The sequence below is a fragment of the Macaca nemestrina genome, chromosome 14 (assembly GCF_043159975.1).
Source record: "Macaca nemestrina isolate mMacNem1 chromosome 14, mMacNem.hap1, whole genome shotgun sequence".
NCBI lineage: Eukaryota > Metazoa > Chordata > Mammalia > Primates > Cercopithecidae > Macaca > Macaca nemestrina.
Window position 1 is genome coordinate 849,085 of NC_092138.1, and position 15,689 is coordinate 864,773.

The 15,689-nt window shown below is 46.1% G+C and overlaps 1 long non-coding RNA gene across 7 annotated transcripts in view; it reads right to left on the minus strand.

The window, feature by feature from the left end:
* LOC105498938 (uncharacterized) overlaps positions 1–15,689 on the minus strand; it is a 105,915-nt gene that overhangs the window by 11,717 nt on the left and 78,509 nt on the right. For 2 of the 7 annotated variants that reach the window (XR_011612967.1, XR_011612969.1), the window contains exons 1-2: positions 14,921–15,559; positions 2,084–2,258 (exon numbers count right to left, since the gene is read on the minus strand). This is a non-coding gene — a long non-coding RNA (uncharacterized lncRNA). Of the gene's footprint in view, positions 1–2,083; positions 2,259–3,137; positions 3,436–5,401; positions 5,792–14,920; positions 15,560–15,689 lie in introns of those variants that run through there. The other 5 variants (XR_011612965.1, XR_011612963.1, XR_011612968.1 and 2 more) reach the window with 5 other exon arrangements.

Consider the following 15,689-nt stretch of genomic DNA (forward strand, 5'->3'; position numbering starts at 1 on the left):
CCCAGCACTTTGGGAGGCCGAGGCAGGTGGATCATGAGGTCAGGAGATAGAGACCATCCTGGCTAACACAGTGAAACCCCCGTCTCTACTAAAAAATACAAAAAATTAGCCAGGCGTGGTGGCAGGTTCCTGTAGTCCCAGCTAATCGAGAGGCTGTGGCAGGAGAATGGTGTGAACCCGGGGAGGCAGAGCTTGCAGTGAGCTGAGATCACGCCACTGCACTCCAGCCTGGGCGAGAGAGCGAGACTCTGTCTCAAAAAAAAAGTAAAGAAAATAGAGGAAAAAAGAAAAGAAAATAGAGGAAAAAAGAAAAGAAAATAGAGGAAAAAAGAAGAGAAAATAGATGAAGAAAGAACTTAGGAACTCTACAGCTTGCAGATCAACCTTAGGGCTCTTTTTCCTTAAAGTAATTGTGCATAAAGACCATATTAGTTCCATTTTACATAGACTATGGCAAGTAGGGGTGCTATAAATCTACAAAGTGCTCGAAAGGGGGTCATTCTCCTTGTTTTCTCCTCATTCTTAGATTATGGTTTCCCACTTCTTTTCTTAAAAGGAGGAACCGAGCTGTGAGCTGTGGCCTAGGTTTTTGCGTGGTGGATTGATATGTGCTGCTTGTGGGCAGGACTCCACAGTGTGTCACCACAGAGTTATTTCCACCCTTTCACGTGTCTTGTTTTCTCTCTCCAGACATCCCTGGCCTCTGAGAGGGATCAAAATGCTGAATGATCAGCCCTTATATGTGCTTCCTGGGCAGGCCTTTTTTTAAAATGAATTTTTGTTGGGGATTTCCCTGTAGGGCCACTGCACATGAGCCCCTCCCCCTCCATCACCTAGGGGCACCTTTCAGCTGGGAGAAGCAAATGCTCTTTCTCTTTGGTACTGAAGAAAACTCAATCTCTCATTTACCTATGAAAACAACAGTTCAGTTCCTCACGCAAATGCATACAGACGAACTGAATCAAGATTAATTTCGGGAGAAAAGGCAATAGAGAAGACCCTTTAGAATGCATCTCCTAACTAGAATGAGGATCCTTAAACATCTTTCTAGGAGAGAAATAAAACACAACAGCTCAGACCACTTCCTGTAAACTGTGCTCAGCCACCCCTATTTTGTAGCTCTTGTCCGCCATTACACACGCCAAGGGCAAGTCCTCTCACAGTACAAGGTCATCTCTGCTACCCCCAAAGCGAAAGAGGCCAGGCCATGCAATAGAGGAAAACAGCACTCTAGACCTAAGAAGAATCTGCCCATGACTCTTGAAAGTCCACAAAGAAAATAGAACAGCCCGGCCGGGCGCGGGGGCTCAAGCCTGTAATCCCAGCACTTTGGGAGGCCAAGGCGGGCGGATCACGAGGTCAGGAGATCGAGACCATCCTGGCTAACACGGTGAAACCCCGTCTCTACTAAAAATACAAAAAATTAGCCCGGCGCGGTGGCGGGCGCCTGTAGTCCCAGCTACTCAGGAGGCTGAGACAGGAGAATGGCGTGAACCCGGGAGGCGGAGCTTGCAGTGAGCCGAGATCGCGCCACTGCACTCCAGCCTGGGCAACAGCGTGACACTCCGTCTCAAAAAAAAAAAAAAAAAAAAAAGAAAATAGAACAGCCCAAATGGGCTGAGTGACACCTTTGTTCTGAATTCTTTAAAGAGGTTCCAGTCATTAGAAGCCTTTTCTAGAATGTTTTTTTTTTTTTTTTTTTTTTTTTTTTTTTTGGTACTGCAGATGGCAAAGGGGGAAGGAAGTCCAGGTTGGAAGAAAAGTAAACAAAAGAAATTTGTTTTTGTATTAAGGCAGAAAGCAAACACAAGCATGGATTTTTGCTTCCCCCCCCCCCCGCCTCCCTCTTTTGCAGCTGCAAGGAATTTTAGCCAAATTAGAGAGGGTTTGTTACCCATAATTTGGAATTCTCACTCGGATTTGACCAGTCACGTAGAGTTGGTCAAATCTGATGGGAGAAAAACCGGAACAAACAACAACAAACCCAACAATACAATCACTGAGCACTCTAACGGTCAGGAGAAATTAAGGCCAGCTGGTTGCTGAGCTTTAGCCAAGCCAAAACCCCACTTCAGATACCGACCTGGAGATAGGTCTCAGGCTGAAGACTGCTTTCAACCGTCCTAGAAGCAGGGAAAGAAAACCCAAATTCTTCTTCCCTCCTGAGAGTGCGCTCAAACTTCATAAAGGAGTGACCTGCCTTCCGTCAGCATGGGAGCAGTACATCTTGCCTTCCTTGTTGGAAGCAAGTTAAGACTCTTAAAAAAAAAAAAAAAAAAAAAAAAAAAGAGAGTTGTATAGCAAAATAAAAATAAACTTTACATCACAACCAAATTTCGGGACACCAGGGATTCTCTGGAGGTGGGTGCCCCCAGACCTCAGCAAATTGTTCTATTGGTTTGAACCATAAATTTGGCTCATGCTGGTCCCAAGCCCCAATGGGAGATGTGTCAAACGTCACGGGCATCTCCATTCAGAATCCCTCTGTGGTTACCAAAATGTGAACCCCAAATATCTGAGACAAGTCTCAGTTAATTTAGAAAGTTTATTTTGCCAGGGTTGAGGACACGCACCCACGACACAGCCTCAGGAGGTCCTGACGACAGGTGCCTGAGGTGGTCAGAGCACGGTGTGGTTTCATACATTTTAGGGAGACATGAGACATCAATCCACCTATGTGAAATGAATATTGGTTTGGTCCAGAAAAAGGTGGGACAACTCGAAGCAGGCAGGGGTCTTCCAGGTCATAGGTAGATAAGAGACAAATGAGTGCTTTTTTTTTTTTATTTTCTGAGATGGCATCTCACTTCCTCACTGAGGCTGGAGTGCAGTGGTGCAATCTTGGCTCACTGCAACCTCATCCCCCAGGTTCAAGTCACTCTCCTGCCTCAGCTTCCCAAGGAACTGGGATTACAGGCGCCCACTACGACACCCGGCTAATTTTTGCGTTTTTGGTGGAGTGGGGTTTCACCACGTTGGCTGTGGCTGGGCTGGTCTTGAACTCGCGATTACAAGTGATCACTCACTCTGCCTCCCACAGTGCTAAGATGACCAGCGTGAGCCACCGTGTCTGGCCACGTGCATTCTGTCGAGTTTCTGATTGTCCTGCCAAAGGAGGCAAGCAGATAGGCATTTACCTCCCTGAGCAGAGCGGCGGCTTTATATAGCATGAGAAGCAGGTTTGTTCTAAGCAGTTCCCAGCTTGACCTTCCACTTTAGCTTAGTGATTTGGGACCCCAATGTTTCCAGAGTTGGTTCCTTCCACTGGGTCTCCTCCTGCTGTTGGGTTCGTGGGCTCACTGACTTCAAGAATGGAGCCGCAGACCTTCACGGTGAATGTGACAGCTCTGGAAGAGGGCACGGACCCAAAGAGGGAGCAGCAGCCAGGTTTATTGGAAACAGCAAAAGGACCCCAACGGGTTGCCGCTGCTGGCTGGGGGCCGGGGGCGGGGGGCGGGGGCTAGGGGGGCGGGGTGGGTGGTGGCCAGTTTTTATTCCCTTATTTGTTCCCTCCCATGTTCTGTTTCTGTCCTATGAGAGTGCTCTTTTTTCAATCCTACCCACAATTGGCCACTTCTAGGATCCTGCTGATTGGTGCATTTTACAGAGCGCTGATTGGTGTGTTTTAAAGAGCGCTGATTGGTGCGTTTTACAGAGCACTGATTGGTGCGTTTTAAAGAGGGCTGATTGGTGCGTTTTACAGAGCGCTGATTGGTGCGTTTTAAAGAGGGCTGATTGGTGCGTTTTACAGAGCGCTGATTGGTGCGTTTTAAAGAGCGCTGATTGGTGCGTTTTACAGAGCGCTGATTGGTGCGTTTTAAAGAGCGCTGATTGGTGGGTTTTACAGAGCGCTGATTGGTGCGTTTTACAGAGCGCTGATTGGTGCGTTTTACAGAGCGCTGATTGGTGCGTTTTACAGAGCGCTGATTGGTGCATTTCACAGAGCACTGATTTCGGAGCACAGTGCATTTCACAGTCCTCTTGCTAGCCACAGAGTGCTGATTGGTGAGTTTTACAAGCCTAGCTACAGAGTGCGGATTGGTGCATTTTACAATCTTCTTGTAGGACAGAAAAGTTCTCCAAGTTCCCGCTCAACCCAGGAAGTCCAGCTGACTTCACCTCTCCCCAAGATTTTTCTTTCACATAATAAAGACAAACAAATTTCTATTTTGGTTAAATTACTGTTATTTCAGGTCTCTGTGGCTGGCAGCAGAACTCAGCCAAAGCACTATAGTAGGGTCTGGGGTTAACGGGATGAAAAAAAAAAAAAAAAAAAAAGGAAAAAAGCATGTTCTATGCCCTTGTGAAGCTTAGCGGAGTGAAGGGAATTTTCCTTTAATTTATTGAAGTCTGCTTTTCCTGCAGCATAAATCAATAGATATATAGTTGTCAAAATGAGTAAGCCCAAGAAAGTAGCAAGTTTCATTCTGAAAAAGAGGCTGTGGGAGGACCTAAACCAGACCAGGAGGCAAGAAGAGTAAACTCTCTTGCCTACTTACTAAAATTCCGTGAATATTGTGGAATGGAGGAAAAAAACTATCCTTGTGCAATCTAACAGAATTCCCAGAAAATAAAAATCTGTCATTTTTCCATTGAGCAATGACACACAGTTTCAAAAGAACCTTAAGCCAGTTTTAGTCCAATTCTTTAGTTCAGTAAAAAATGCATTCTTACTCAGTGCATGCCTCCCACGAACTATGATGTGTTGTAACTAATGTAACACATTTTTATTGCCTGCGGAAAGTAGTAAGTTACATTTTTAAATGAGCACGTCTTAAAAATAGTTTCCCTCATATTTCATAGTGATTCATTTAGCATGAAATTAATATTAACTGCTAACAATAAGCACTTAAAAATTCAAATTGAAAAGGAAAGTATGCACATTTGTGATTTCATTAATTCTGGCAACCGTTAAGTCAAAAATAAGTAAATTTCGTCCCACTCTTGCATCTGTTTCAGATTGACTCTTTAATTGCCTAATGTTTTCTAAGCCTAGTTTCATTATTTTATGTATAATATTAATGTGCTAAATTAAGGTTTTAGTACACCCAAGTCATACAATAAAATAAGTGTTACACGATAAAGGAACAAACTTCAAACATAATATCAACATGCATATATATTTACTTGCATACCTTAAACTCTATGATCTATAAGGACAAGTGAAAGAAATTAACATTTAATAAGCACCTACTATGTGTCAGGCACTGTATGCTTATTATCTCATTTGATATTATTTCTCTGACATAATTTCACCACATGTAAACGTAATAAAAGTGTCACTGTCATTCTGCACATGTCAGTAAAGTCAATGCATTAGAAGAAACCTGTTTACCAGGCCGGGCGCGGTGGCTCATGTCTGTAATCCCAGCACTTTGGGAGGCCGAGGCAGGCGACTCACCTGAGGTCAGGAGTTCAAGACCAGCCTGCCCAACATGGTGGAACCCCATCTCTACTAAAAATACAAAAATTAGCCAGGTGTGGTGTCAGGCGCTTGTAATCCCAGCTACTCAGGAGACTGAGGCAGGAGAATCGCTTGAACCCAGGAGGTGGAGGTTGCAGTGAGCCAAGATCCCGCCGTTGCACTCCAGCCTGGGGGACAAGAGTGAGACTTCGTGTCGAAAAAAAAAAAGAAGAAGAAATCTGTTTACTAAAAATTTCAGGACAGCAAGTGACAGAATAGCTTTAATAGAAAACAACTTCCTTGGGCTGGGCGTGGTGGCTCACACCTGTAATTCCAGCACTTTGGGAGGCCAAGGTGGGGGGATCATGAGGTCAGGTGTTCCAGACCAGCCTGGCCAACGTGGTGAAACCCCATCTCTACTAAAAATACAAAAATTAGCTGGGCATGTTGGTGCATGCCTGTAATCCTAGCTACTCAGGAGGCTGAGGCAGGAGAATTGCTTGAACACGGGAGGCAGAGGTTGCAGTTAGCTGAGATCGCACCACTGCACTCCAGCCTAGGTGACAGAGTCAGACTCCATCTAAAAACAAACAAACAAACAAAAACTTCCTTTTGTTTATATTGGAAACTCTCAAAACTTTAGAAGCGTTTTCATGATTCCCGCCTTAAGTGTGTTTACCATCTGTGTTAGTTCCCTATTGCTGCTGCAACAAATCACCCATCGCTTTATGGGTTGGTAACAAACCAACCCCATTATGTTGTAATTTAGTCTTTAAAACCACATAAATTTATTATTTTATACTTCTGGAGGTTAGAATTCTCAGGTCAGTTTCAGTGGACTGAAATCAAGGTGTCAGTGGGGGTTTGTTCTTCCTGGAGGTCCTAGGCAAGAATCTGTTTCCTCACCTTTCTTAGTTCTGGCGGCTGCCTGCATTCCTTGGCCCTGGCCCCATCCTCCAGCGTCTCCCTCTCTGACCACACTGCTTCTCCCTTGTGAATGTATTGGGCCCACCCAGAAATTCCAGGATAGTCTCTCCATCTCAAGATCCTTATCTCCATCACATCTACAATGTCCCTTTTACCATGGAAGGTAACAAATTCACCAACTCCGGGGACTATGACGTGGATAACTTTGGGGAACTATTGTTCAGCTTACCACATCCCATTTATTTATTTAAATACATTTTCATGACTCCATTTTCAGATAATGATGCATAATGCTCTGTATATTGTTTCCATCATATTGAAGGTAATTTATTTCATACGACTTTTAGGAAATCTACTTTCTTTCTTCAAAGACTCTCTGTTTCTTATGGTGTTTAATGACAGATTCCACTAATGTTTGCAGATTAATTTATTTATTTGAACAGATTTGTATCAAATAACTATTACCTGCTTAACTATCAAAGTCGGTACTGAGCAGAAATAACTACACTGTTTATCAGCACTAATTAACCAAGAAGATGAAGTAAACAGGATACTTCCCAAACATAGGGCACTTCCACACATCACAAGATTCAGCTACGGGATAGTATCTGAAGTCATCCTGGCTTTATTTCACAGCTCCTTTAGATGGCCTGGATTTCTTTTTTCTCACTTACAGACACATGCCTTTGAATTGCTCCCTGGCTATTTCCTATCCAAATATCTTAGCTCCCAACAAAGCTATGCCCATCTTGAGAGCTGAACCCACATCCTCTTCTTTTATATCTATCAAGGGCCTAGCAAAATACTGGACCAGAGAGAGTAAGCAAACACCTGCAGTCTGCCTCTAGCCAACGGACTTGTTTTGTTTAGCTTGAAGAGTGTTTGAGAAAAAAATTAAAAACATTTAGAAATCAGAGAATTTCACATAAAATCCTTTGATTTCACTTATCTTAAAAAATTGGCTAATATGGGCACCCTGTGCCAGCATTTCTGCCTGGCAACCATGAGCTAGAGTTCTGTGGCAGTGCCCCCTGCAGGCAGGCAGAGGCTCTCCAGCTTCATGGTCTTCACCCAGCCCTAGTCTGGCCCTGGAAGTATTTGAGTTTGAGACCCCTATGCTGGACACCCTGTAGAAATTCTCCTAGCAATACCCTAACATTATCGCCTCATTTTTCAAGTGTGGAAACTGCTTGCTAAACCCAAATTTGGCCCAGGAACTGTTTGAGGGCATTTTTACTACACATTTTTAATGTACAAATTGTCCTCTAAGACCTTGCATATCAAAGTATTGTCCACAGACCAGCAGCATTGTCATTGACTGGGAGTTTGTTAAAAGCTCTCCTGAGCCAGAATCTGCATTTTAGCAACATCCTCAGGTGATTTGGATATATGGGATATATGAAAATTTGAGAAGTACTGCTATAGATGAAGCTCATGGCTAACCACCTTTCACCTGCCCCTCCACACACCACTAAGACCAAGCCTACTTCACTTACACTGATGGCAGCAGTGGGCCATCTGGAGCCACCATTGTCATCACACTGGCTGGAACAGGGAGATGCGACCGGGGCTGCAGGCTCCACAGAGCTGGTGGGAGCCAGGGACAAGCAGGAGCCCCACCCTTCTGTGTTGGGGCAGGAGCTCCCCAGGTGCCACTGCAGCCACCCTGGCCACAGCTGCAGACCCAGGCATTCCTGTGCTCTCAGGGATTGGAGCAGGCAGGAGGCCTGCCCTCCAGGGCAGAGCTGCAGCCGCCCAAACCCCAGCTGCAGACCCGGCCTTCCGCTCCAGGGAGCAGGCAGGAGCCCCACCCCCCGTGGGGCCGCTGCAAGGACCAGGCATCCCTGCACTCTTGCGGGCCTGGGAAGGCCCCATCCTTGCAGGCTTGGAAGTGCCTGCTCCCGCTGTGTGGCTTCTCCCTGCTGTCGGCACCGACTCCAATCTGGGGGCAAAGTCGAGGCCATGCCCAGGTGCTACTGCACCCCAGCCAGGTGTGCACACCTTGGGACAGTGCTGACATGCCAGCCTCCTGCCACCTCAGCCCCTGCCAGGCTTTCTGTGCCAACAAGCATAGGAGGGAAGTTGAGGTAGGGCTGAGGGCAGCTTGGTGCTGGCCTGCAGGTGCCCCTTGGCACCATGAACAGCAGCAGGAAGCAGACAGGCTTCCCTGCAAAAGGGGGTGGGTCCTTGATGAGGCTCCACCTTCAGGCCAGTAAGGGCCTGAAGGCTGGGGGCCGGGCTGCCAGTCCCATGGACCAGAGTGGGAATTTGTGATGCCTTTTCCAGGCCACCCATGGCCACCCATGGACCAACAAGGGTGTACTTCCTTCCCTCTGAGGCCCATAAAAGCCCCAGGCTCAGCCAGAGCTGAGGAGATGTTGGGACGACCAGCTGCAGAGGAGAGCTACCCACTCCAGGGCCTCCTCTCTGCTGAGAGCAGCAGACATTGGGACGACCAGCTGCAAAGAGGTGCCACTAGGGCCCCATGTCTGCTGAGAGCCACGCAGAGAACAGGATGACCAGCTACAGAGAGGAACTACCCTCGCTGCTGATAACTGAACACTTGTTGGGATGACTTGCCTAGCAGAGAGGAGCTACTCTCTGTACTAGGAGCTGAACACTCATCAGAACACCTGGGCTGTGAAAGGAGCTGCCCCCCGTGGGTTTTCTCTGAGCTGTTCCAGCACTCAATAAAGCTCCTCTTCACCCTGGTCACTCTCCACTTGTCTGTATACCTCATTCTTCCTGGTCACAAGACAAGAACTTGGGACCCACCACATGGCAAGACTAAAAGAGCCTGTAACACCAACAGGACGAGACATGCTCCTTCCTCACCACACTGTGGGGGAAGAGAAGGAACAAAGGGCTGCTGTGGCCCTTCCGGGATCCCAGACCTAGGAGCTCCCCAAGCCAAGGTTGTGACTCCCTCTTTGGGGCCCTGTGATCCCTGGTGTCTCCAAGCTTCCAGGCGCCACCATGTTCCCCAGTGCCAGTCTGGCTGCAGCCTTGCAGAGAGCCAGCACCCATGCTGGCACCCAGAGCTGCCCAACCCGCTATAGCAGCTGGCATGTCTGTTTGCAGTGGCCAGATCCCACGCTCACTTACAGACCCCTCACCATTCCATGCCTGACTCGCCCTTGGCAGGCATGGGATCCAGACCAGTAGCGTGAGCTGAGCACCGCCTGCCAGGCTCAGTGGGCAAAATGAGCCCAGCAGGCCCAAGCAAAACTCAGGCAAAGGTGCCACAGGCCACAGAGGTTTCCGGCCAGAAAAATGACCCCCGAAGAGCCCGTAACAATTTCACATATCATGGAAATAACATTTTAAAAATTATTAACATGACTTTCTCTTTTGCCTTTCCACATGTCAGAGACATTGTTTAAAATGAGTGGAGGGAGATTTCAATGACAAAAGAATACCCAACCAAAAAAATGAGGTAGCTTCTCTAGGTTCAGGACAGGAAAACCCAGCTGAATCTATTTATCATCTTCTTTTTTGGTGGGGGAGGGGTAGTTATAAACAATAGAAATCTATTTCTCACAGTTCTGTATGCCAGGAAGTCCAAGATCAAGGCAACAGCAGGTTTATTGCATCTGTCAAGGGCCCTGCATCCTCATAGATGGTTGTCTTCTCACTCTAACCTCACATGGTGGAAGGGGCAAGGGCTCTCTCTTAGGCCTGTTTCTTGTTTTTGTTTTTGTTTTTGTTTTGAGACGGAGTCTTGCTCTGTTGCCCAGACTGGAGTGCGGTGGCGCGATCTCGGCTCACTGCAAGCTCCGCCTCCCAGGTTCCTGCCATTCTCCTATCTCAGCCTCCTGAGTAGCTGGGACTACAGGCACCCGCCAAAACGCCCGGCTAATTTTTGTGTTTTTAGTAGAGACAGGGTTTCACCATGTTAGCCAGGATGGTCTCAATCTCCTGACCTTGTGATCTGCCCACCTTGGCCTCCCAAAGTGCTGGGATTCCAGGCGTGAGCCACCGCACCGGGCCATAGGCCTGTTTCATAAGGACACTGATTCCCATTCATGAGGGCTCCACTCTCATGACCTAATTGCCTCCCAAGGGCTCCACCCCCTAATACCATCACCTCACAGGTAAAGATTTTAACACATGAAGTTTGTGGGGACTTAAACATTCAGACCATAGCAACTTGTGGATTGCAAAACCAGGTCTTGAACAACTTGTAACTCTAAGGCTACTGGTTGTTTTAATGCCACAAACCGTGGGAAACAAATAAATTTAGTTTTTTGGGTTTTTTCTTTCTTTACATTTTTTTAAGAGACAAGGTCTTACTCTGGTTGCCCATGTCACAGTGCAGTGGTGAAACCATACCGCACTGCAGCCTTAACCTCCTGGACTAAAGCAATCCTCCCACTTTGGCCTCCCACAGTGTAGGGATTACAGGTGCAAGGCACTGCGCCCAGCGTCTTTTTAAAAATTTTAAATGTATTTTTTAATTGACAAATAGAAGTTGTGCATATTTATCGTGTGTAACATATCGTGTGTAACATAACATGTAGAATGGCTAAATCAAGCTGATTAACGTGCATTATCTCACATAGATATCATTTATTTTATGGTGAGAGCGCTTAACATCTATTTTTTGCAATTTTCAAGAATACAACATTATTAACTATAGGGAGATATTGTTCAAAGGTTACAAAATTTCAGTTAGGAGGAGTAATTTTAAGAGTTCTATTGTACAACGTGATGACTAGGTAATAACTAGAGTCACCTATCATTCCTTATGGTACAGGGAGGATATATTATAGGAAAAATAAAAGAAATGTACCACTCCTTTAAGTACTGAGAATGAAGGAAGAATATAGGAGCATCAGAGAGATTAAGCCCAGGAGATGAATATATCCCCATCTACCCTTCTCCAGAAAGCAGGACAAAATCAGTAAGGCTCACACTCCAAGCACAAGGGTCTCTTGTCTTCACACCCTTCTTAAAAATCTGTCTTTGACAAAAAAGATAAACAACTCAATTTTAAAATGTGCAAAGGGCATAAATAGACATTTCTACTAAGATATACAAATGGACAATGACCACATGAATAGATTCTCAACATCACTAATCATTGTGGAAATGCATATCAATACTATAATGAGGTCAGGTGAGGAGGCGCACACCTCTAATCCCAGGACTTGGGGAGGCCGAAGTGGAAGGATTGCTGGAGCCCAGGAGGTTGAGGCTGCAGTGAACAGTATTTGTGCCACTGCACTCCAACCTGACAGAGTGAGACCCTGTATCAAAAAAAAAAAAAAAAAAAAAAGCAGAAGAAGAAAAGAAAAAGAAAAACTTACAGTAAGATACCACTCCACACCTATTAGAATGGCTATAACCAAAATAACAGTATTGGTAAAAATGTGGAGAAATCAGAACCTCATACATTGCTGGTAGGAATATAAAATCGTTCAGATGCTGTGAAAAACAGTCTGGCAATTCCTCTAAGAACTAAACACAGAATTACCATCTGACCCAGCAGTTTCACTCCTAGGTCTATACCCAAAATAATTAGACACAGGGACTCAAACATTAAGGTTTACTGCGTCATTATTTACATTAGCCAAAAGATGGCAACAATCTTTGTGTCTACTCACAGGTGCATAGATAAATTAAATATGGTATATACATACAATGGAATATAATTCAACCATATGTAATTAAATATGGTATATACATACAATGGAATATAATTCAAGCATATGTAAACGAAAAATAAAATCCTAAGCTCCCCAATCAACTGAACTGACCCCCTCTTGGCCAAAGGCACCCCAAAGAAACCTTAAAACCTGAGTTCCCTGCCATGAAGGGATGGGAGGTTGGCCATGCCTCATTATACACCGCCTGCCTTGTGCAGTTTAAACACAACCGACCAGTATTTGTGTGAAAACAGAGCTCATAAAACTGACAGAATGGACTCTTTGTGGTATAAGAAACCAAATTATAAGTAGGATCTAAAGCCATGCCAGGCAAGGGTTAAATCACTCACTCCTACACTTAAAAAATAAACTATGTTCTAACTGCCACAAATTATTTTCTTTTTCTCTAGCAGTTAAACAAGCACTGGCTTTGAAACAAGCAATATTAAAACAATTTGCAGCTCATCCACAGCTGACAGCCAGGCAATGACCGCCAAAGTCCCCGTCCCACACCCACTCTCCCGTTCCACCAGCCAGAACCACAGCTGCGACTGGACAAGAGACCAATTTCAGTAACTTTCTCCTGATAAGAAGACCACCAGCCATGGCTTGGTTCCGGCCAGTTTACAGAGGCTGCACACATGAGTGCCATCCTGTCCCTGCTTCACTTTCTGATACATAGGGACTAATTGTAATGCACTTGAACATTAAGTCTCCACCCCAAAAGGAACACGGGTCGCATGTAGCACGCGTGTTTGCGTACCACACAGGTGTGCGACTCCTCTCATGAATATTCATAGCTCCTCCTGTGACCTGTTGAGTATGTGTGTTTAACCAACCAGTTCAGCATGATGCTCCTGCCCCAGCCCCTCCTTCTTCAAAGTGCCTGCTAACAGCTTCAGCCCAGAGGCCACCCTTCCCAGCCTGGCAGAGTGACCATTTTGCACGCTATAAGCCTTTATAAGAAAGTCTCCTTCCCAAATTTTAGGATACATAATTTTAGGCCGGGTGCAGTGGCTCACGCCTGGAATCCCAGCACTTTGGGAGGCCGAGGTGGGAGGATCATTTGAGGTCAGGAGTTTGAGACCAGCCTGGCCAACATGGTGAAACCCCGTCTCTACTGAAAATATAAAAATTAGCCAGGCATGGTGGAGCATGCCTGTAATCCCAGCTACTTGGGAGGCTGAGGCAGAAGAATGGCTTGAACCTGGGAAGTGGAGGTTACAGTGAGCCCAGATCACACCACTGCACTCTAGCCTGGGTGACAGAGTGAGACTCTGTCTCAAATAATTAACAATAATAATAATATGTCATTTTAAGTTGACATATCACAAAGAATGAAATTCTGATACGTGCTGCAACGTGGATGAATTGTGAAAACATTATAAGTGAAATGAGCCAGATACAAAAATTTTTGACTCATTTTATATGAAACATCAAGAATAGGCAAGCTCATAGAGACAGAAAGTAGATTAGCCGTGACCAGGGGCTGGGGGGAAGGAGGTAACAGGGGGAATTTCTCTTTGGGGAGTTGAAAATTTTTAGAAATAGGTAGTGGTGATGGTTGTATAACCCTGTGGATCTAAGAATGCTACCAAATTGCACACATAAAAATGGTTAAAATGGCTAATTTTATGTTACAGATATTTTGCTACAATCTGGGGTTCCCCACAGCAGACTGGTGAGCGGGAAGTTGATGGTCAGCGAGTGGACAGAAAATGGACCTGTAACTGCTGGAGGGAAGATGGAAGGGATGCATAGAACAGGCCCTGTGTCTATAGCCAGTGCACGCCGACATGATGACAAGTCAGAGAGGGTGACCCCAGACTGGGACCAAACTGACAGACCGAGCACGGGTCGGGGACATCCAGGCAGCCTGCAAACAGGCAGGGCAGGGCCCCTCCCCAGAGGCCAAGGAGTGGAAGGTGCCTCTGCAGAGACCCAGCCCTTCTGCATCACCCCAGGACCTGTGTGAGCCACATTCTACTCCCCTTCTCTCAAGACACCGCCTCAGACAGAGAGCAAGGAGGATGAAGGATAACTGAGAAAGGGAATATTCGTATCTATGAGAAGACTGAGCAATAACTAAAGACACTGATGAGATTAAGGGAACATGCTACAACCTTTAAACCAGATAGAACTAATACCTAATTTTCTAACTCCCTTTCCACCCCTGTGCCATTGAACCGATGGGTGGAGGCTCATGATGAAGATCAGATGAAACTGAGTCAAAATAAAGAAAATGCATTAATTTTGTGGTGTGTCCCCACTCCTGTTAAACATTTTACACGAATCGTGTCAGATGCCCCCTCTTTTAGCTTCTGCGTGCTTTTGTTCTGAGGCTCAAGGCCCTGCTGTGAGTTGCTTTGGAAAACTGGGTTCCTGGAGCCATCTCACCTGCAGGTTGCAGACTCTGAAATTGTACTGTTGCTTTGTTTCATCCCCTTCCTGTCCTTTCCCCTCTGTCTCCTGACTGGTTTCCTTAGGGAGTCCCTCCTCAATAAATCCCTTGCACACAAAAGCTCATCTCAAGGTCCACTTGTGCGTAACCCAGGTAAGATACCCATTTTCTCTGCATTCACAAGCTATACTATGACATAAACCTTTCAACCTTGCCGTATCTGCTATGTGGCTGCGCCCTGAAAGTTATGTGTGTGTGTGTGGCCCCTATTCTAGGCATTCTGCCCTGTTTGTGGGAAGCACAGAGCCAGCTCTGTGGTGGGAGCACCTTGGGGATGGACATTTTGAGCAAGGTCAGAAGGACCAGTCAATGGGCAGGATCACAGAGGCAGGTCCCTACTTCCTTCCTCCTCATTTCAGACTCCCCACCCCCAAACCCCAATCCCACTACCACATGTTGGACTTCAGTCTGGCCCAGGAGCTTAAAAACAAGGAAATCTCTGCAGATAATCCCTGTAGTTTAGAAATAACTCTCACATACGTCGTCTCACTTCACCTCATGTTGTAATCTCTGTGGCGAAGGCGACACTGATTCCCATTGACAGACGATGAAACAGATGCTTACAGAGTAGAAATTATTTGCTCAGTGCTGCACGGTTCAAAAGTAGGAGTCTCTGTTAATTCCAAATAAAACAAAACCAAAAAGCCCGCAAACGGTGTTTCCCCCGCTCTCCTACGACAGCAATCAACACAGGACACTTCCGTGTTTCCCCCGCTCTCCTACGACAGCAATCAACACAGGACACTTCCGTGATCAGTCGTGTGGGGTCGCCCCTCCACATCAAGCTAGTCATCAGTTCTGCAGAGGACACCAGCCGGGCGTCCCCTACCTCAACTCTGACATTATCTTCCTGGAGACAGAGAGCGTCGGATTCCACAGGTTGAGAACTCCGTCCCGTTAAGCCCCCCCTTCTACTCCGGAACTTCTGATCAGTTCCAAACTGGGGTTCCCATGGCTCCCTTTCTGGGCTCGATTAGTTTCGAGAGCAGCTCACAAAACTCAAAGAACATGTTCCCAGTTTTCTATTTGTTTGTTTTTGAGATGCGGTCTCACTCTGTCGCCCAGCCTGGAGGGCAGTGGCATGATCTGTGCTCACTGAGCCTCCGTCTCCCAGGTTCAAACAATCCTCCCACCTCAGCCTCCTGAGTAGCTGGGATTACAGGCAGGTAGCACCACATCCAGCCATTATTATTATTTTTTTTTTTATTTTTAGTATAGGCGGGGTTTCACCATTTTGGCCATGCTGGTC